Below are 16,952 nucleotides of genomic sequence, written 5' to 3'. Positions count from 1 at the left end.
AACTACTTTCTTTGCAAGATACCAACGTATTCCTCTAGATATCAAGCTACCAATAAGAGAAAAACAGCAGATAATTAATGCACCTTTTGCAAAGTGACGGCTTCCCTGTTAATTTTTAGCCGCCCAAAGTACATACAACTCTAAGTAGTATAATGTTAGTTTTATTTATTCGTGTAACCCTCCTAGAGGACACGATAAATTTGCTTTGGTTTTGCTTCTTTGTGTTTGGTTTTCATCCTTCGAGAGTGTCTTTCTTATCTCTCTACGTCCACTTCCTTCCATTTTCAGACCTTTTTCTTTTCTGAAATCCCGCCTTTTGTGGTGATTCTCTAAAACGCATTCTGTTATCCATAGTGCCCATTCTGATTCAAGTGTTTTTCATATCTTTGTCAATTGAGTGAACCGTGTGGGTTAAGTTGAAGATCTGCTTGGTTAGATTGTTATCATCCATTCAGTATGCATGTCCATAAAATTCTAGTCTCCTTTCCCTCATAAGAACAGTTAGCTTTTCCTTTTTCAAACAGAGCTCTCTGTTTTATCTTAATTTGTATTCAGCATTACTATGTTCTCGTATTTTGCTTACAATTCTTTTTTCAGCTTTTACCATGTTTTCAGCAGTCCCAGATCTTGTTAGTTTAAGTCTTTCTATTGTATATAGTCTTTCAGGCCTTATCACTGTTTGAGTGTCTCAGTTTTGTGTTCTAGGACAAATATTTTTTGTTGTATACGTTTCTTGTCATACGAAATGCTCTTTCCATTTTATGTACTCTATTTTCAATTGCTATATTTTCGTTTGTATTGCTCGTTACCCATTCTCCTAGGTATTTAAAACAATTTATTTTAAATATTGCGCTGTTATTAATTTTAAGATTTTGGGGTGGCATAATGTTATTTTCAGTCCAATTTTGTCTGCTTGTTTCTGTAGTTCTGTGATTTATACTTTGGCGTTATCCAGTAAGACAGTAATTAGCTCCACGTCGTCCGCAAAAGACAGACAATCGATGGTGATTTTATTTTGGTTTCTTCCTAGCTGAACTTTGTTAATATTGGTGGATTTCATCCGTTCTCTCACTACTTTCCATAATACGCTGTTGAAAAGTAGAGGTGACAAGCCATCTCCTTGTCTTAGTCCTGATTTTATTTCAAAAAGTTTCACAGTTGCCCCATAAATTCTACTTCCGCCGTTGTTTTTATTAAACCTCCTTCAGTAATTTCTATATTTTTATTGCAGAGTTTGAGTTACTTTCTAATGTTGATTACTGCATTTCTATCAGTTGAAACATAGGCCTTTTTAAAATCTACGAAAATGATCGCCCAATCTATCTTTCTTATTTACCTTATTTCTATTATGTTCTTCAGTTTTAGAACTTGCTCTACACAAGACCTTTCCTTTCTAGGTCCTGCTTGACATCCTCGTAGTCGTGTGTCGAAGATTCCTTCAGCTCACTTCAAAAGCGCCATGGACAAGATCTTATACCTGACTTGCAACAGGGAGATCCTTCTATAATTGTTGGGATCTATCTTTCTTTTTTTATGTACTGGATGTACTAAAGCCGATGTCCATTCTGGTGGCAAGCTGTTTGCTGCCCAAATGTCGTTAATGATTTCTGTTAGCTGTAGAATAATGTTGTCATTAGAGTGGTTCCACAACTCAGCAGCTATGTTGTCTTCTCCTGGTTATGGTTTGTCTGATATTCTCTGTTTTTGGTGGGTTTGAGTCTGGTTGTGTTTGAATTTCGTTATCAAAATGAAATTCTTCTTTTGGCGGGTCGCCTTTGTGTAGTTGTTTGAAGTAGTCCGCAAGTATTCTACAGTACACAGTGAGGTCATATGTAGTCGTTGTGTTTCTGAATCAATAAACTGTAAACTTGGCTGTGTGTGATTCTTTTATTTACAAAGTCCCATGGCTGCTTGAAATATGATTCAGCTGACATAACTTCTTCTTCAAGCTCTGAACAGCAGGTGGAGGAAGAGTACCCTTCCGTAATCCTTTCAGCCGGCGATATTCCCGAAGTGCAGCAGTGCGGTGGGGCCCCATCTTGCACTAAAACTTTTGAGTTCAATGCGTCTCGTTCCTGTAGGGATAGTATGACAGCCTGGCGAAGATTGTCATAGTAACGCTGGGCAGTCACACTGCACGTTTGTGCAGTTACTATTGTTTTGGTAATAGAGCTTCACCAATAACGCCCTGCTCCTTTTGTCCAAGCTCAAGTTGACGCGTCAACAAGTGCACTGCGACTGGTCAGGTGTGAGACCATGAATCACGGTGACTGATGACGATATATGGTGGCCATAGTAGGAACTGGACGGTGGTGCTGTGACGCATGGAAATCATGTACGCCACACTCTGGACATTAATGATACCAAGTTTAGTACTCGTACAGACATTGTTTCCCGTGTTATAACGTGTTAAATAGGGAAAGTTTCATTATAAATACACGGTACTTTAGCTTTCTGTGTATAAGGTGGAAAATTCTTGCGTTCCACATGGAATGTTGGAAGATTGTTGAATGAGCTTATCTGAGGAAAGCAGTGTGCTGCGTCGGTCAATGAAACGAAACCAGGTAACAATTTAATAATTAGTGTGACTCTTCACACAAAGAATTAATTAGTAAAAAGGGGCCTTAAATTTTAATGTAATTGGTCAGAATGCATATGCGCCTGCTTTCAGTTGAATCGATGAGCTGGAGAAAGGGTTATGTCCACTTTGTTTTTCAGGTTACGATAACTGAGATTTTGTATGCGTCATTTGGTATTGCAAGAGGGAATATCCCATCAACAGCAGTGCTCGTTAGAGGGGTATTGAGTTACAGAGGGGCCCATGTCCAGATAAATTTGCATAAGGTGGACCTGTTCCAACAAGAAAGAAGAAACTAGATGACGTAAAGAAAATTCTACAGCACACACCTGACGAGCAGAAACCATTTAATAACAGTATCTGCCAGCGAACAGCGAAGGATGGACAAGATGAAGTATACCAACCATTGTCTGCTTTGCTATATTTTGATTGTGGCTGTATTTTGGATACATTACGCTTATTTGGTTAGTTGGTTGATTAGAGGGAGGGGACCAAACAACGAGGATCTCAGTCCCAGCGGCTTAGGAAAAGGGTGGGGAAGGAAGTCGGCCATGCCCTTTCAAAGGAAACATCCCAGTATTTGCCTGAAGCGATTTAGGGAAATCACGGAAAACCTAAATCAGGATGGCCGGACGTGGGTTTGAACCGTCGTCATCCCGAATGCGAGTCCAGTGTGCTAACCACTGCGTCACGTCCCTCGGAGGTACATTATCAATAAACGTGTATCCTTGTAAAGCAGTCATTACTTACTTTCAACCATCTGCTGTTTTAAGGACTACTAAGTACTTAGTTACTTTAGATTGACACATGATAAATATGAAGCGCAACCCGTAGGCTTGGCCAACATCAGCATTCATGTTAAAACACGCATTTCGCCCGGTGTTCCCATAGTTTTGTCCAGCCGCTGTAGTTGCTGCCTCCTGCAACTGCACCTTGCAATCGACCATGCGGCACAAGCGTAGATACGCAATTACAGACGTTTCGAGACAAGCGACCGTAAAACTATTGACGTGCTGCCACAGCAATTTCCGGTACACACTGACTCCGCTTCCTAAGGCAAGAAGACTCCGGTGGGATTTTAATCTGCATCCTCTCTGCCCACGGTACATCCTGTTTTGTCTTTCGCCGACAGCAAGGCTGACCACAAAACCACAAACGCTCCGTCAGGTTTGGTGACAGTATACTAAGGTGCGGAAGCGGCCGAAGTAATACAAACAACGGAGATAAATCCCTGATATCTGTAACTTGTATTCAGACTTGTGCGTAGCCTTTTAAAATTTTCTGGATTTACGACGTAGCATGCATATTGTTTTTAGGAACTGACGGGTTACTCTTGCGGCCAACACGCTCATGTACATTCTGGTAGATTTGATTTTAAATGTGGTGTAACAGCAACCTTACGTGTGAGACGTTATATGTAAATGCCGCATGTTCTTCAGCTCTGTCTATCAGGAGATGGTTAGATGGAACTGTAACTGATCATAATATTAGAAATATATGTAATCTAGCCTGACAACAAAATCTGTTGAATTCTGAAGTGGCGATCAATTTTTCTGTAGCTGTAATAAGTGGAAAGTTCAAAATTGATGGAGAGTCACAAACAAAATATTCAGACCGTTGAACCGAGAAAAGGATGAAGGTATGCATATTAATGAAACTCGCATGAACTGTCTTCGTTTTCCTCATGATACTGTGCTGTTCGTCCCTAGCGCAGCGAGTTTGAAAGTGTTTGTGAAAATCAGTTACAGCATGACTAAAATAATGTGCATTATCAGATCAAAAGCGTACGGACACCGCTACATAATGTGGAACTCATCACCAGATGTCACCACAGGCGGACCTGCCAATATAAAAGGAGGCGGGTGGTACTGCGTTGTCAGGAGAGAAGCAGTGACAGCAGGAGAACGGATCGCTCACGAGAGATCAGTTACTTCTAACTGTATATTGGGTTGGGTTGTTTGGGTGAGGAGACCAGACAGCCAGATCATCGGTCTCATCGGATTAGGGAAGGACGGGGAAGGAAGTTGGACGTGCCCTTTTCAAAGGAACCATCCCGGTATTTGCCTGGAGCGATTTAGGGAAATCACGGAAAACCTAAATCAGGATGGCCGGACGCGGTCACTGTGTATCACTTGAGTAACAAATCCATTAGGGCCATTTCAATCCTTCTAAAGCTGCCCAAGTCAAACATAGGTGATGTAACAGTGAAGTGGGAACGCGAAGGAACAATGACACAGCTAAACCAAGGCAAAAAAGACCTCATCTACTGGCCGACAGGGACCGCTTAGCGTTCCGTGGTTCTAAAAAGTCGCATGCTACTAGCACCCCAGGTAGGGAGTGAAAAAGAACGGGGACGCAACGGGGTCGACCAGCCCTTCATAGGCCGCACAGATGTTTAGTCAATGCCAAGTGGCTCTTGAGATACTGTACAAGCGACGGCATTGGACACTGGAGGACTAGAAACAAATTATTTGGAGTGATGATTCACGTTGTACCCTGTGACAATTCTGTGGAAGGCTTTGGGTGGGTCGAATACCTGGAGAACGTCACTTACCATCATGTGTAGTGCCAACAGTGGTGATACTGTACGGTTATGCTTTTCGTGATTAGGGTGTGTTCCCCTCATTCCGGTAAACAAAACGCTAAATGCAGGAGGCTATGAGCACATTTTAGACTATTGTGTACTGTGTACAGCAGAAGAACAGTTTGGAGATGATGAGGGTTTTTGTCAGCATGACAACGCACTCTATCATAAAGCACCATCTGTGAGGCGGTATTTGTGGACAGTAAAGTTTCTGAAAAAGACTGACCTGGCCAGCGACCCGATCTCGACCTAATGGAATACCTCTGGGACGAGTCTGAACGTCAGCTTCGCTCCAGGCCCCTGCGACCAACATCACTAGCATCTCTGGTTTCGGCTCTCGACGCAGATTGCGCTGCCATTCCTCCACAGACATTCAGATATCTAATAGAAAACGTCCCGGGAAGAGTTCAGTCCATCATGAAGGGTGCACACTGTCAATATTAATGTCAACTAACAGGTGTCCCGATACTTTTCATCAGACAGTATCATCAACACATCGAAAAGAAAGCAGCACTGAAAAGCAATGATGAGTTTTTGAATTTTGGGCTGAACAGCTAAATAAATAAAATAAGAGTAAAAATGTGACTTTTGAAATTTCCCCGGCGTATTTCTTCTACCAATAATTTTCGGGTTTGCAGCCCGATCCCATCAACACTATGCCACGATATTTCGGCACAGAGACGTCTGGCCATCCTCAGGTGAGTAGACCTAATCTTGAAGAGACATAATGCAGTCATGGTATTATAGAGAATTCCGCGCATGCGAATCGTACTGGGGAGGAGATGGTTCAGAATATCCACAAACTGGATGAATTACGTGAGAAAAGAGCTACGTTACTGTGCTCACTTAATTTCTTTTTTAAATGTGGAGGCAATAATTTGATTCCAATGTTTGCTAGAGTTGTTAACCTTATTACACTACTGGCCATTAAAATTGCTACACCACGAAGATGACGTGCAACAGACGCGAAATTTAATCAAAAGGAAGAAGATGTTCTGATATGCAAATGATTAGCTTTTCAGAGCATTCACACAATGTTAGCCCTGGTGGCGACACCTACAACGTGCTGACATGAGGAAAGTTCCCAACCGATTTCTCATACAGAAACAGCAGTTGACCGGCGTTGCCTGGTGAAACGTTGTTGTGATGCCTCGTGTAAGGAGGAGAAATGCGTACCATCACGTTTCCGACTTTGAGAAACGTCGGATTGTAGCCTATCGCGATTGCGGTTTATCGTGTCGCGACATTGCTGCTCGCGTTGGTCGAGATCCGATGACTGTTAGCAGAATATGGAATCGGAGGGTTCAGGAGGGTAATACGGAACGCCGTGCTGGATCCCAACGGCCTCTTATCACTAGCAGTCGAGATGACAGGCATCTTATTCGCATGGCTGTAACGGATCGTGCAACCACGTCTCGACCGCTGAGTCAACAGATGGGGACGTCTGCAAGACAACAACCATCTGCACGAACAGTTCGACGACGTTTGCAGCAGCATGGACTATCAGCTCGGAAACCATGGCTGCTGTTACCACTGACGCTGCATCACAGACAGGAGCGCCTGCGATAGAGAACTCAACGACGAACTTGGGTGCACGAATGGCAAAACGTCATTTTTTTCGGATGAATCCAGGTTCTGTTTATAGCATCATGATGGTCGCATCCGTGTTTAGCGACATCACGGTGAACGCACATTGGAAGCGTGTATTCGTCATCGCCATACTGGCGTATCACCCGGTATGGGGTGCCATTGGTTACACGTCTCGGTCACCTCTTCTTCGCATTGACGGCACTTTGAACAGTGGACGTTACATTTCAGATGTGTTACGCCCCGTGGCTCTACCCTTCATTCGATCCCTGCGAAACCCTACATTTCAGCAGGATAATGCACGACCGCATGTTGCAGGTCCTGTATGGGCCTTTCTGGAAACCGAAAATGTTCGACTGCTGCCCTGGCCAGAACATTCTCCAGATCTCTCACCAACTGAAAACGTCTGGTCAATGGTGTCCGAGCAACTGGCTCGTCACAGTGCGCCAGTCACTACTCTTGATGAGCTGTGGTATCGTGTTGAAGCTGCGTGGGCAGCTGTACCTGTACACGACATCCAAGCTCTGTTTGACTCATTGCCCAGGCGTATCAAGGCCGTTATTACGGCCAGAGGAGGTTGTTCTGGGTACTGATTTCTCAGGATGTATGCACCCAAACTGAGTGAAAATGTAATCACATGTCAGTTCTAGTATAATATATTTGTCCAATAAATACTCGTTTATCACCTGCATTTCTTCTTGCTGTAGCAATTTTAATGGACAGTAGTGTAATAGTGTTGCTGCAAATAAGAATAAGCGCAGGGAAAGTATGGCCTTGGTTAGAGAACGAATCCGTTTTACACGTCGCGAGTTGGAGGTGATTTCCAAGGATTATTTTATTTACATCTGAAGATTGCGGCAAGATGCTCCCCCCTTAGTTGGAATTGCATTGATTGTGTAACTTGGGCCAAGGCGGACTGAGCCCACAGGGATAGTACAAATAGACAAAATACTAAGTTTAATCCTATCGCAACACGCAAACCGCAAGAAGCCCTTTTTGGACGATCCATTGTGAATCTCACGGAGAATTCCTTTGACGATGCGACGATGTCAGTGCTTGAGAAAGGTTTAAACTTTGCTCATACACCTTCTTCACCCTTTTTAATGGATTTCATCAGTTCTATTGAGGAGGCTTTAGACCTCTTTCCGTGGATTCTGCAGGCGAAATTCGACGGGAATCGTGTCGTACCTTGCTGAAATGTGAGCCACAACGGAGCAACATCTCTCCAGCAGAAAGAGCTGCTCTTCGCAATCTCCGTGGAGATACTGGTACGGTCGTACTCCCTGCTGATAAGATTAATGCTACGGTCCTTTTGACAAGGGAAGCCTACAACGAGAAGATATATAATCAACTAAGTGATTATATGTACCGCAAAATCGATAAGGACCCAACGAGCCCTGTATCCAGAAAAACTGCTACTCTTTTGAACGATAGTTCTTTACGTGAGGCTGAGACCACACAATGATGTTCCATCAAGACTGTATGGTTCAAATGGTTCTCAGCACTATGGGACTTAACATCTGTGGTCATCCCGTACTTCTACTCGGTAGGTAGCTAGGGATTCTTCTGTATTTTACATTAAAAAAACTCCAAGTTTGGTATCAACAGCCTTCAGCTGAAAGCTAAACGTCACTGCCACTCCTATTATGGCCTGCAACAACAGTGTTTTACGTTACTCGGCCCTGCGCTCCGCTCTTCTGGGGGTGAGGGCTGCTATTGTAGCACACTAACCTGTGTAAACCCACTGACGTTGCAGTTCTCAGGAGCAAGAATCAAGGTTGCTGCCTCTGCCAGGAAGTGCCTTTTCGAGACCATCTTCTTCAGTGACGCCTTACGACAGCGTTTAGGCGCTAGATAGTCTTACCAGTTAATTCTCTGAAGTGAAAATTCTCGCCTGGGACAGCTGAACTCCGGTAACCTAAACAGGAGGAGGTATTGAATGGAATTAGGGAGAAGAGAAATTTGTGGCACACCTTGACTAGCAGAAGGGGTCGGTTGGTAGGACATGTTCTCAGGCATCAAGGGATCACCAGTTTAGTATTGGAGGGCAGCGTGGAGAGTAAAAATCGTAGAGGGAGACCAAGAGATGAATACACTTAACAGATTCAGAAGGATGTAGGTTGCAGTAGGTACTGGGAGATGAAGAAGCTTGCACAGGATAGAGTAGCATGGAGAGCTGCATCAAACCAGTCTCTGGACTGAAGACCACGACAACAACAACAACCTAAACACTAACACTTTTGCCTACTCTCTGCATTGTCTCTCGGATTTCGTACCTTTGAGTGCCCTTGACGGCTCCAAATAGCCTTAAGCGTAATAACCTACAAATCATTATGTCGTCAAAGATACGACACGATCACGCCACAGGAGAATGCGAAATACGACGGATGAAAAAGCAAAAGCATCCTTTGATGCTTTGGATCACGTTCAGATTTCGTCGATTGTTATTTAACGGTGCCTAGTGGTTCCTGGTTCCAACTTGACACGATAGCTAAAATCGTGGTCGCGCTGCACTCCAAATCGGTCACGTCACGTTTAATAGGGATGCAGCCCCACAACATCCTTACGGAAGGGTTGAAAGTCCGAGGGTGCCAGCAGTGCCAAACGTTGTGAAGAACGTCTTCTTGCTGCTCAACGCAATACGAACTGTCGTTTCCGACCGCGTAATCTGGAGGAACAATAGCCACGGGGAAACAGATGGTTTCCTTGAGATCTTTTGTGTCGCCCTCTGAGGCTCGTTCGTGCCACTTCTGAACGGCGGTGTAACCGAGCGAGGTGGCGCAGTGGTTAGACACTGGACTCGCATTCGGGAGGACGACGGTTCAATCCCGTGTCCAGCCATCTTGATTTAGGTTTTCCGTGATTTCCCTAAATCGCTCCAGACAAATGCCGGGATGGTTCCTTTGAAAGGGCACGGCCGACTTCCTTCCCCATCCTTCCCTAATCCGATGAGACCGACAACCTCGCTGTCTGGTCTCCTTCCCCAAACAACCCAACCCTGAACGGCGGTGTGTCCAGAGTGTTTTCCTCGGCCACTTTTAAGAAAACTGGTAGATTTCAATGTTGGGCGTTGCGGTTCTAACCTCCATTCCAGAGGCATCAAAAGAAGGGGTGATTTTGGCTAAGACGGGCTGTGACGACATTCTCACGTCCACGGTGACGTTGGACGGAATTATGGTGAAGTTTGGTTCCAGTTTGACATCATTAACCCAATTGACACGTCACATGAACTTTTGAGCCCTGGCTTTTTTTTCGCATATGTGTCGACAGCTTGCCGTTTGAAGCCTCGCCGAGCCCAAGGGTGACGTCACAGGGCGGCACGATTTTGCACCATTACAGAGGAAAGCTGTACGCGTCTTTGAGCCAAATTTCAAACTTAAGCGTTGCAGGACGCAGGAATTAAAGTAGTTTCGAAAAAGTGACCCTTTAATTCTGTTGCGTAGTGTATAAGTCTTCGAGCCACTCTCATATCTGGAGATCTACTCTCTATGCCCGTACCTTCTTTAACAGTCTGCAGTGTGGCACCCAGTCAAACGCTTCTCGGAAATCTAAGAATAAGGAATCTGCCCGTTGCCCTTAATACATGGTTCGCAGGATAATTTTGAGGACATAGAAAACCACTTAGGCAGTAATTAAGCTTTTGAAATGAATCACTCACTGTTGTCTTTAATGTCGAGAAATGCAAAGTGATACCCACACGAGGGTCTATACAAGGGCGATTTACTTGAGGACACTATTATGGAAATGGAAGAGAATGTAGATGAAGACGAAATGGGAACTACGATACTGCGTAAAGAGTTTGACAGAGCACTGAAAGACCTGACTCGAAACAAGGCCCAAGGAGTAGACAACATTCCATTAGAACTACTGACGGCCTTGGGAGAGCCAGTCCGGACAAAACTCTACCATCTGGTGAGCAAGATGTATGAGACAGGCAAAATACCCTCAGACTTCAAGAAGAATATGTTGTTGTTGTTGTTGTAGTCTTCAGTCCTGAGACTGGTTTGATGCAGCTCTCCATGCTACTCTATCATGTGCAAGCTTCTTCATCTCCCAGTACCTACTGCAACCTACATCCTTCTGAATCTGCTTAGTGTATTCATCTCTTGGTCTCCCCCTACGATTTTTACCCTCCACGATGCCCTCCAATACTAAATTGGTGATCCCTTGATGCCTCAGAACATGTCCTACCACACGATCCCTTCTTCTGGTCAAGTTGTGCCACAAACTTCTCTTCTCCCCAATCCTATTCAATACTTCCTCATTAGTTATGTGATCTACCCATCTAATCTTCAGCATTCTTCTGTAGCACCACATTTCGAAAGCTTCTATTCTCTTCTTGTCCAAACTATTTATCGTCCATGTTTCACTTCCATACATGGCTACACTCCATACAAATACTTTCAGAAATGACTTCCTGACACTTAAATCTATACTCGATGTCAACAAATTTCTCTTCTTCAGAAACGCTGTCCTTGCCATTGCCAGTCTACATTTTATATCCTCTCTACTTCGACCATCATCAGTTATTTTGCTCCCCAAATAGCAAAACTCCTTTACTACTTTAAGTCTCTCATTTCCTAATCTAATACCCTCAACATCACCCGACTTAATTCGACTACATTCCATTATCCTTGTTTTGCTTTTGTTGATGTTCATCTTATATCCTCCTTTCAAGACACTGTCCATTCCATTCAACTGCTCTTCCAAGTCCTTTGCTGTCTCTGACAGAATTACAATGTCATCGGCGAACCTCAAAGTTTTTATTTCTTCTCCATGGATTTTAATACCTACTCCGAATTCTTCTTTTGTTTCCTTTACTGCTTGCTCAATATACAGATTGAATAACATCGGGGAGAGGCTACAACCCTGTCTTACACCCTTCCCAACCGCTGCTTCCCTTTCATGTCCCTCGACTCTTATAACTGCCATCTGGTTTCTGTACAAATTGTAAATAGCCTTTCGCTCCCTGTATTTTCCCCCTGCCACCTTTAGAATTTGAAAGAGAGTATTCCAGTCAACATTGTCAAAAGCTTTCTCTAAGTCTACAAATGCTAGAAACGTAGGTTTGCCTTTCCTTAATCTTTCTTCTAAGATAAGTCGTAAGGTCAGTATTGCCTCACGTGTTCCAGTATTTCTACGGAATCCAAACTGATCTTCCCCGAGGCCGGCTTCTACTAGTTTTTCCATTCGTCTGTAAAGAATTCGTGTTAGTATTTTGCAGCTGTGGCTTATTAAACTGATTGTCCGGTAATTTTCACATCTGTCAACATCTGCTTTCTTTGGGATTGGAATTATTATATTCTTCTTGAAGTCTGAGGGTATTTCACCTGTTTCATACATCTTGCTCACCAGATGGTAGAGTTTTGTCAGGACTGGCTCTCCCAAGGCCGTCAGTAGTTCCAATGGAATGTTGTCTACTCCGGGGGCCTTGTTTCGACTCAGGTCTTTCAGTGCTCTGTCAAACTCTTCACGCAGTATCGTATCTCCCATTTCATCTTCATCTACATCCTCTTCCATTTCCATAATATTGTCCTCAAGTACATCGCCCTTGTATAGACCCTCTATATACTCCTTCCACCTTTCTGCTTTCGCTTCTTTGCTTAGAACTGGGTTTCCATCTGAGCTCTTGATGTTCATACAAGTCGTTCTCTTATCTCCAAAGGTCTCTTTAATTTTCCTGTAGGCAGTATCTATCTTACCCCTAGTTAGATAAGCCTCTACATCCTTACATTTGTCCTCTAGCCATCCCTGCTTAGCCATTTTGCACTTCCTGTCGATCTCATTTTTGAGACGTTTGTATTCCTTTTTGCCTGCTTCATTTACTGCATTTTTATATTTTCTCCTTTCATCAATTAAATTCAATATTTCTTCTGTTACCCAAGGATTTCTATTAGCCCTCGTCTTTTTACCTATTTGATCCTCTGCTGCCTTCACTACTTCATCCCTCAGAGCTACCCATTCTTCTTCTACTGTATTTCTTTCCCCCATTCCTGTCAATTCTTCCCTTATGCTCTCCCTGAAACTCTCTACAACCTCTGGTTCTTTCAGTTTATCCAGGTCCCATCTCCTTAAATTCCCACCTTTTTGCAGTTTCTTCAGTTTTAATCTACAGGTCATAACCAATAGATTGTGGTCAGAGTCCACATCTGCCCCTGGAAATGTCTTACAATTTAAAACCTGGTTCCTAAATCTCTGTCTTACCAATACATAATCTATCTGATACCTTTTAGTATCTACATCTACATCTACATCTATACTCCGCGAGCCACCTTACGGTGTGTGGCGGAGGGTACTTATTGTACCACTATCTGATCCCCCCTTCCCTGTTCCATTCACGAATTGTGCGTGGGAAGAACGACTGCTTGTAAGTCTCCGTATTTGCTCTAATTTCTCGGATATTTTCGTTGTGATCATTACGCGAGATATATGTGGGCGGTAGTAATATGTTGCCCATCTCTTCCCGGAATGTGCTCTCTCGTAATTTCGATAATAAACCTCTCCGTATTGCGTAACGCCTTTCTTGAAGTGTCCGCCACTGGAGCTTGTTCAGCATCTCCGTAACGCTCTCGCGCTGACTAAATGTCCCCATGACGAATCGCGCTGCTTTTCGCTGGATCATGTCTATCTCTTCTATTAATCCAACCTGGTAAGGGTCCCATACTGATGAGCAATACTCAAGAATCGGACGAACAAGCGTTTTGTAAGCTACTTCTTTCGTCGATGAGTCACATTTTCTTAGAATTCTTCCTATGAATCTCAACCTGGCGCCTGCTTTTCCCACTATTTGTTTTATGTGATCATTCCACTTCAGATCGCTCCGGATAGTAACTCCTAAGTATTTTACGGTCGTTACCGCTTCCAATGATTTACCACCTATGGCATAATCGTACTGGAATGGATTTCTGCCCCTATGTATGCGCATTATCTCCAGGGTTCTTCCATGTATACAACCTTCTATCATGATTCTTAAACCAAGTGTTAGCTATCATTAAGTTGTGATCTGTGCAAAATTCTACCAGGCGGCTTCCTCTTTCATTTCTTAGCCCCAATCCATATTCACCTACTACGTTTCCTTCTCTCCCTTTTCCTACACTCGAATTCCAGTCACCCATGACTATTAAATTTTCGTCTCCCTTCACTATCTGAATAATTTCTTTTATTTCATCATACATTTCTTCAATTTCTTCGTCATCTGCAGAGCTAGTTGGCATATAAACTTGTACTACTGTAGTAGGTGTGGGCTTTGTGTCTATCTTGGCCACAATAATGCGTTCACTATGCTGTTTGTAGTAACTAACCCGCACTCCTATTTTTTGTTCATTATTAAACCTACTCCTGCATTAGCCCTATTTGACTTTGTGTTGATAACCCTGTAGTCACCTGACCAGAAGTCTTGTTCCTCCTGCCACCGAACTTCACTAATTCCCACTATATCTAACTTTAACCTATCCATTTCCCTTTTTAAATTTTCTAACCTACCTGCCCGATTAAGGGATCTGACATTCCACGCTCCGATCCGTAGAACGCCAGTTTTCTTTCTCCTGATAACGACATCCTCTTGTGTAGTCCCCGCCCGGAGATCCGAATGGGGGACTATTTTACCTCCGGAATATTTTACCCAAGAGGACGCCATCATCATTTAATCATACAGTAAAGCTGCATGCCCTCGGGAAAAATTACGGCCGTAGTTTCCCCTTGCTTTCAGCCGTTCGCAGTACCAGCACAGCCAGGCCGTTTTGGTTATTGTTACAAGGCCAGATCAGTCAATCATCCAGACTGTTGCCCTTGCAACTACTGAAAAGGCTGCTGCCCCTCTTCAGGAACCACACGTTTGTCTGGCCTCTCAACAGATACCCCTCCGTTGTGGTTCTACCTACGGTACGGCTATCTGTATCGCTGAGGCACGCAAGCCTCCCCACCAACGGCAAGTTCCATGGTTCATGGGGGGGAAGAAGAATATAATAATTCCAATCCCAAAGAAAGCAGGTGTTGACAGATGTGAAATTACCGAACTATCAGTTTAATAAGTCACAGCTGCAAAATACTAACACGAATTCTTTACAGACGAATGGAAAAACTGGTAGAAGCCGACCTCGGGGAAGATCAGTTTGGATTCCGTAGAAATATTGGAACACGTGAAGCAATACTGACCTTACGACTTATCTTAGAAGAAAGGTTAAGGAAAGGCAAGCCTACGTTTCTAGCATTTGTAGACTTAGAGAAAGCTTTTGACAATGTTGACTGGAATACTCTCTTTCAAATTCTAAAGGTGGCAGGGGGAAAATACAGGGAGCGAAAGGCTATTTTCAATTTGTACAGAAATCAGATGGCAGTTGTAAGAGTCGAGGGGTATGAAAGGGAAGCAGTGGTTGGGAAGGGAGTGAGACAGGGGTGTAGCCTCTCCCCGATGTTATTCAATCTGTATATTGAGCAAACAGTAAAGGAAACAAAAGAAAAATTCGGAGTAGGCATTAAAATCCATGAAGAAGAAATAAAAACTTTGAGGTTCGCCGATAACATTGTAATTCTGTCAGAGACAGCAAATGACTTGGAAGAGCAGTTGAATGGAATGGACAGTGTCTTGAAAGCAGGGTATAAGATGAACATCAACAAAAGCAAAACGAAGATAATGGAATGTAGTCGAATTAAGTCGGGTGACGCTGAGGGAATTAGATTAGGAAATGAGACACTTAAAGTAGTAAAGGAGTTCTGCTATTTGGGGAACAAAATAACTGATGATTGTCGAAGTAGAGAGGATATAAAATGTAGACTGGCAATGGCAAAGAAAGCGTTTCTGAAGAAGAGAAATTTGTTAACATAGAGTATAGATTTAAGTGGCAGAAAGTCCGATCTGAAAGTATTTGTATGGAGTGTAGCCATGTATGGAAGTGAAACATGGACGATAAATAGTTTGGACAAGAAGAGAATAGAAGCTTTCGAAATGTGGTGCTGCAGAAGAATGCTGAAGACTAGATGGGTAGTTGAGGATTGTTTTGGGGAGGGAGACCAGACAGCGAGGTCATCGGTCTCATCGAATTAGGGAAGGATGGGGAAGGAAGTCGGCCGTGCCATTTCAAAGGAACCATCCAGGCATTTGCCTGGAGCGATTTAGGGAAATCACGGAAAACCTAAATCAGGATGGCCGGACGCAGGATTCAACCGTCGTCCTCCCGAATGCGAGTCAAGTGTCTAACCACTGCGCCACCTCGCTCGGTAGATGGGTAGATCACATTACTAATGAGGAGGTATTGGGGGGAAGATTAGTTTGTGGCACACCTTGACTAGAAGAAGGGATCGGTTGGTTGGACATGTTCTGAGGCATCAAGGGATCAACAATTTGGCATTGGAGGGCAGCGTGGATGGTACAAATCGTAGAGGGAGACCAAGAGATGAATACACTATGCAGATTCAGAAGAATGTAGGTTGCAGTAAGTACTGGGAGATGAAGAAGCTTGCACAGGATAGGGTAGCATGGAGAGCTGCATCAAACCAGTCTCAGGACTGAAGACCACAACAACAACAACCCAAAAGAACGCACTAGTCTCAGGTTACAACGTCAGCATCAAGCTTCTCTAGGGTAAATATTGCGAGACAACAAGAATTAGGTCGAAAACACATAAAATCAGAGGAAGGGGAATGTAAAGGGAAGACCCAGATTTGTCGGAAGGGCTCTAGGGAAATGTAGTGCAGCTGTAAAGGACCGCAGGCAAGACTTATTCCTGAGTATTGTTCCAGTGTTCGGGGTCCTTTTCCAGTAGGCGTGACGGCAGACACCGAACGAATACGGAAACCCGCTTCCAGGAAAGTGACTAGTCGCTATAGCATGTATGAAAGTGTAACAGACCTGCCTGGGTAATTTAAATGGGACGGTCTGAAAGAACAGCAACGTTATTTTCGTGAAACCCTCTTGGATACGAAAACTATGCGACAGTTCTACAGTTTCCAGGCATTTGCTGTAGAGATGAAAGTAGTGGAACTAGCTTAAAGAATGCTAAGAATTATGAAATATTTGCCAAGTACTTTGAGCTGCTTTTTACCCACCCGTAAAAAACATAAGTTATAATTTACATACGGAAATTATGGAAATTCTGCCAACCACCAATGATGAAATAAGGAATTAATTAAAATACTAAAAAATAATAATACTTTACATAGTGTACAGAACTTCTGAACGTTTAATACGGTACCAACAAAAGTTTG

The sequence above is a fragment of the Schistocerca nitens genome, chromosome 2 (assembly GCF_023898315.1).
Source record: "Schistocerca nitens isolate TAMUIC-IGC-003100 chromosome 2, iqSchNite1.1, whole genome shotgun sequence".
In the NCBI taxonomy this organism is placed as follows: Eukaryota; Metazoa; Arthropoda; class Insecta; order Orthoptera; family Acrididae; genus Schistocerca; species Schistocerca nitens.
Note: the sequence above shows the minus strand (reverse complement) of the source record.